This window comes from Pyrus communis, chromosome 11, assembly GCF_041283825.1.
Source record: "Pyrus communis isolate YQ-2024b chromosome 11, ASM4128382v1, whole genome shotgun sequence".
Taxonomy (NCBI): Eukaryota; Viridiplantae; Streptophyta; class Magnoliopsida; order Rosales; family Rosaceae; genus Pyrus; species Pyrus communis.
This window is the reverse complement of record NC_142575.1, coordinates 32480152-32486716: the sequence shown is the minus strand read 5'-3', so window position 1 is coordinate 32486716 and position 6565 is coordinate 32480152. Positions and strand designations below refer to the sequence as shown.

The following is a 6565-nucleotide window of genomic DNA, read 5'->3' as shown; positions in this document are numbered from 1 at the left end:
CAGATCCTCGAGAGCGAAAACTCTATGGTGCTTCAGAGTATCTATCCTCCGAAATTTTTAACCGTTTAGATATTAGTACATGCCTTCATTAGAGAGCAATTTCCATCTAGAGTACAATGGCAGGTCGGTCCAAGCCCCAGAGACATGTCCATTTTCACAGACATAAGCTCGAACAACCGGCTCGCCGTCGTCATGGTACCCGAAAACCCGCCTCAAGCAGAATGCAGAATGCAAATCCCAAGTGTCCTTGCAGGTGCAAAACCCGCAATTCAGATCAATCTTGCTGCGGTTCCCATCCTTGATCGTCCTCCACACTTGGGACCCCTTGAAATCCTTGAAAATCCCTCTGAAAAGCATGTAATTTCGCTTCTCTTCGATGTGCACGCAGCCGGGCCAATCACAAATGTACAAGTGATCGCCGCAGAACCGGCTGTGGAGAAGCATGTTGTAACAACCCGTCCTGAAATTTACGGAACAAAAAAGATATTTTTGTATTTTCATCAAGTTTGGAAGTATTTTTAATTTTAAAATGATTTTTGGACCTTAAATGGTGTGCCCAAGGAGCCCATCCCCTGATTTTGTCCCCCGAGCCTCTCGTCTCTCCTCTCTCTCAGTTTTCTCTTCTCTCTCATTTCCCTCACTCCCTTTTCCCTCATCCCTGGACCTCTCCATCCCCGTGCACTCCCTCTATGATCTCCCCCTCTCTTCTCGATTTCATCACTCACACAAGCAACAGCAACCCCAAACCAACATCACTGGACGTAGGAACCTCGGGAAAACTCAAGCAAACCTTCATGGAACCCCAACAGTGATGGTGTCACTGTTCATCATCTTTTCCGACGTGTTTCGTGGTTTTCCGACGTTGGTAAGCTTCTAAAAACCCTTGGGTTGTGTTTTAGGGTTAGATCGAAGGTTGTTTTAAGTGGTGTATACGTGTGAATCACCGAAAATAGCTCGGAGTAGCTTTTCCAAATTTTCCAGCAAGCACCGCCCCTTTCGAGGAAATTACAGGCCAAACCACGGTGATTTGGCCGGCGTACAAGGTATCAATCTCTTCGTCTCGCTGAGTACTACAACTTTCCTTTTTGTTTCACCCAATTTCGTTGAGTATTGAAGAAGTTATATCCATTTAAATCTTACCCAGTTTCTGGCGACCTCCGCGGCTTTCGAGGGGTTTTTCGGCCAAACCACGGTGAGTTAGACGTCTTGCGAGGTACCATTCTCTTCGACTCTTCGAGAACTACAAATTTCATTTTTGAATCACTTGATTTCATTGAATTTTGATAAAGTTATGAACGTTTAAATTTAAGGAACTTTCCGGCCGAATTCCGGCCTTCTTCTTCCTTGGGTCCGGCGACCCATCAAACATAGGCCTTTTGGGCCTTTCTTGCCGAGCCCAACCTAAACCCATTTCTCCCTTTTTGTTTTGTTTTAATTTTAATTGTTTTGGATTAAAGGCATTTGGGCAGTGTCTAAGGCTCGGGCCTTAGGCCCGTCATCTTTTTCAAACCAAGCCTTTAAAGGCTTAAGGCCTTCGGGCCATGTCCTTTTACCTCGGCCTTTGAGGCCGGGCCCTAAAACCAAATCCTTTAAGCCCATTTCCTTAAAAACCTTAAACCCTTCTAATCCCAAACCTTTAAACCCTAAACGCTTTGTGACCCAAGCCCAATCCCTTTTAAAACCCAAACCCATCAGAACCCAAGCCCAAGTCCAAACCCTTTAACCCAATCTGGATCCAAGCCCAGACCCACTTAACCTGTTGACCTGAATCCGGTCTGACAGTTGACCCGATCAACGGTCAGCGTTGACTTTGACTTTGACCGGTCAACGTTCAACGTCGACTTTGATTGTTGAATTTTTGGGTTTTCGTGCGGAACCCCTCCTAGGTTAATTTCAACGTCCTGAACCCGTTTGCAATGTCCGTTTTCCCAAAATAAGTCGTTTGAGTAGAGTTTGACTAAATATACCCTTTATGTGCTTAGGGGTAATTTATTGTGGCGTTCTGTCTCCGCTAGTTGCGTGGCTGATCGGCGACGAAGTACTGTGAGTGGACCCCTTCTAAAAATGCATGTTTTGATAGTAGAAATGCATACATGAAAAGCATGATTTGATGACTATGTTTTATGAAACGTTTTATGAGATAACATACTTACTGAGGCTAGTTTGAATTATTACTATTTTTCCTATAACCCATGTTCTTATAGAATATCCGATGGATGACGATATGATATTTAGAACATGTTTAGAACACCTCTTTATAGTATAGATGATGGATGACTTTATACTATGAAGTTGTTTTTCAATATATGTATGTTCACTGGTTTTGTACTTACCTAGTGGTCTTTTCCGTTACGGGACGTAGGGATAAATTTCGGTCCGTCCCGGGTGACGGTTTGGTGTTGACATAGGGCCTGGAGTATGTTTCCTCTGGCTATTAGCACAGGGACGGAGAACCAGCATGGGGCCTGAAGTGTATTTTCCTCTGACTGTCTGCTCAGAGATGGGGAGTCGACATAGGGCCTGGGGGTTATCAGACATTCACTAGTGATTATTATATATACAAGTTATGATTTGAGACATTGCACGACATGCTAGGTTTCAGAAAACCTATGTTTATCATGATATATGTGTTTTCATAAAACATGGGGGTTAGTACGTTGATAACTGTTTTATTTTATATATATATATATATATATATATATCAACGTGGTCCACTCATATTTGTTTTGCGCCCCCTTCAGGACTTAGAATCGAGGCATACAATACTAACATCAAGGCACTTTCGCATCGGCATCTTCGAGTCTTCTCGGTGTAAGACCCATTCTTTTATTCATTCAATTTTATATTATTTCCTTTAGTGTTTTAGGATTAGTTGTATGCTCTAAACACGTTCCTTAACTGCATATTCATTATTCTTTTATATTTATAAGCCTTATCTACCCCTTGTTTTCAACATTTGCACTCAATAAATGGCTTTCGTCACCCTCGGGTGTCGACCAGCACGTGCCTATCCTGGTATTCAGGGAATATCTGGATCGGGACGTGTCACTTGTTGCCCTGCTCACGGCTCAAATTCCAAACCCCAGAAGCTAAATGCGACCTTATTGGTCTGCAGACCTTCATTTTCTTGCAAATCGAAAATTTGTTGCCCACTCGAACGAAGCCATTCTCGACGGAGACTTGATCCTCTACCACCTCCGTCACCGCTGATTCTAATTGGGAATTATCTTGCTCTTGATCATGGGCTTCAGAATCGTTATAGATTATCGAAATAAAGATCATCGAACAGAGACCAAGAACAATAATTTCCAGATGAACCACCCTCCTGAATCGTGCCAATTTGGCTCAAGGACTCCTCGGTCGGAGGCTTCGCCGCTAGAGATACGCCGACCGAACCGGAGTCCAATCTCCGGTAATCCTCGTCGAGACCGAGCTCGCGCTCGAGCCCAAAGTTGGAGTTCTCGAAGAAGACGTCAGAGTGAAGGAGGCCGGTGCAACAGACAGTGAGCTTGTGAAGGGCAGCCTAGCCGCTGAGAGGCTCGGAGGAGCCGGCAAGAAGATTGAAGACTACGGAAGGGATGACCTTGTAGCACTTGGTGTTCCAGCAGACGTTTCAGATCATGGAGGATAACTTGGTACAGGAGTAGGCGAGCCGAGCCCAGTTCCACGGGTCCTCCTCGAGCTTGAAGAGGATGTTCAGAAGGACGTCATCAGAGAGCTTCGAGAACAAGGTTCCAGCCATCGGAATTCAAACTTGTCTGAGAAATGATGGTTTAAAATGACGAAATTGACGTTAGTTTTGGGTATTTTGGTGAATTTTGTGAGATGGTTAACGGAATTTCCGTTTGTTTGGTTTGATTTGTTTTTCAGTTTGTTTCCGATGAATTGATTTGGGGAGAGAGAGAAGGGGAAGTTTGCGATGAACAGTGTGTGTGAGAGTGGTTGGTTAAAGAGGATGGCTAGAGAGAGCGAGCAAGGTGATTTCCTTTGCCGTTGGAATTTGGTGGCGCTAAAATGACTCTTTGGGGGACTATTTGATTTATATTATTTTGATAAGACGATACTTTGAATTACTTTAAATTGGAATCGTAGTGACTCGAACTTAAGTACAAAGTTTGAGAAAGGCTCGTACATGGCAGTGTAATATTGAATCGAAACATCATGCAACATGAAATAACTGAAGTGAAATAGGTTGGTTCGATTTTGATGTTCCAAAAACCAAACTGGTTTATATTTAATTATTTAAATCATATACAAATACTCAAAATCGGGAGGTCAGAAGTTTCGAACACCTTACCTCCAAGTTGAGAGTATTTGCTTTAGCCAACTTGACAACAAGCTTTATGTTGCCATAATCGTATTAGTAATATATTTATATTGATTCTGGATCTTTAATTCTTTATAAGATTTTTAAACACAAAACCCTAGCCGTCCCATTTACTCCCATTTCATCTCCTCTTCGTTCTGCTTTCTTAGTTTCTTCTTCTCTTCCTCCAAATCAGACTCTCTATCTCCCTCTTCTCCGGTTCTCCTCGCGAATTTCTTCAAGGACGGTATCGGCCTCGGCAGCATCTTCCACAGCGGCGTTTAGGTTCCTCCTCTTCTCTCTCTGTGTCTTCCTCTTGTGTACTCGCGGTTGCATGTATATGTATGTAATATGAAAGTGGACGTGTAATTGGTAGTTGGAGTGCTGTGAATTTGGGGGAGATTTAGGGCTTTAATCTGAAAGTAGACATGTAATTGCTAGTTGAAGTTAATAATTTTCTTGATTGATTGTAAACCTTTGATTTGAGCTTGATCTGAATGTTGAAAAAGTTTCAATTTTCGCTATGTTAGTTTGGATTTTCGGTATTTGAGTGGAGCTCCTTTAGGCTTTAGCTGTAGAAAGAAAAAATGGGGTTATTTATATTTCGCATTTGGCCATCTAGGTCAGTTCAAGATATGAAATTTATGGTTGTTTTTCTGTGATGGGTATATTATGTGGTTATGTAGATTTAGCTTCAGAGATTTGTATATGGTTATATTCTGTTTATGGCTGCGAACCAATTGTGAACTTTGTCTACATGTCCTTGCTTAATTTGTGGAATCAACCGTCAATGGTGTTTAACCAAAGTTCCTTTTGGCATTTGTATAGGAATTTTTTTTTGCTATTGAAGAAGAGAAAGATTTTTTTGTGGGGGGGGGGGGGGGGTGGTTAAAAACCCCATAAAAAAATTGAACCGAACCTAGCCCTAATTTTGGGGCTTCTGGTAATCATTCATCATGTTGACATGTTCATCAATGAGCTCGGGATAGGCATGCTTATGTAGGCAGCCCAATAGGTCATGTGTCATTATTTTATAAAATAATAAAAAATAATTTTATTTGTAATTTCGGATAGAATTTTAACCAATCTCGTTACATCACGTGTCATTATTCGAAAGTACAATTTTTGGTGATAGATTTTGATAAGATTTTTATCCAATTCCATCGCATCACGTGTCGTTACCTTTTTAGAATCGTTGATGATAGATTTCCGATAAGATTTTTAACCAATCCCGTCACAACACGACGTGCCATGTGGCATTATCTCCAACATAATCCTTTCTTTTTTCTCCATATAATCTATCATCCATCCTAAGAAATCACACACTCTATCCTTATTCATAGTTTCTGCTTCTTTCTTACAATGTTTTCTTCAAGGATGTTGTGGGAAATCGATGAGTAAGAGAAATAATTGTTTAAGCAAAGGGAAGAAATGTTCAATCTCCAGGTGGCAAAAATGAGACGGAAGAGGAAGAGGATGAGGAGTGTAGAATAAGAGATGATGAAGCAACAAGCCAAAGAGGTTGACGAGAGCCAGAGTAGGCGGTGCTTACCTGCCGCCGAAGAACCAAATGTCAAGGTGGAATATGACATTTCCCCGTCCCACCCCAAACACGTCATCCAATTTTGCATCCACCCAGGACGAACAAAAAGCCAGGAAAATGATGGCTGTTAAACTCTCGGAATTATGGATTGGCTTTCCCATGTCAACATCATCGCCGCCAGTGCAGATCTCGTTTGGAAATCTGGTCAAGCACTATTCAAGGCTATGGAAAATGGTCTAAAAGAAGTTTTGAAGGGTGAAACCTGTTGCTTTAACTCGTAGACTCAGAAGCACTTTGCTTCCCTGGTTTGCCAGTCCGGTGAGAATATGTGATGTAACAAGACTGGTTAAAATTCTATCCGAAATTACAAATAAAATTATTTTTTATTATTTTATAAAATAATGACACTTGACCTATTGGGCTGCCTACATTAGGATGCCTATCCTGAGCTCGTTGATGAACATGTCAACATGATGAATGATTACAAGAGGCCCTAAAATTAGGGCTAGGTTCGGTTCAATTTTTTTTTTTTTTTTTTTTTTTTTTTGCCCCCCTCTCTTCCTCTTCTTTAATAGCAAAAAAAAATTCCTATACAAATGCCAAAAGGAACTTTGGTTAAACACCATTGACGGCTGATTCCACAAATTAAACAAGGACATGTAGACAAAGTTCACAATTAGGTCGTAGCCATAAACAGAATATAACCATATACAAAT

The 6565-nt window shown here is 41.4% G+C and overlaps 1 pseudogene; it reads right to left on the bottom strand.

Annotated features, from left to right (window-relative positions):
• Positions 1 to 3742, bottom strand: LOC137741966 (phytochrome A-associated F-box protein-like; annotated as a pseudogene).
• Positions 3743 to 6565: the final 2823 nt, after the last annotated feature.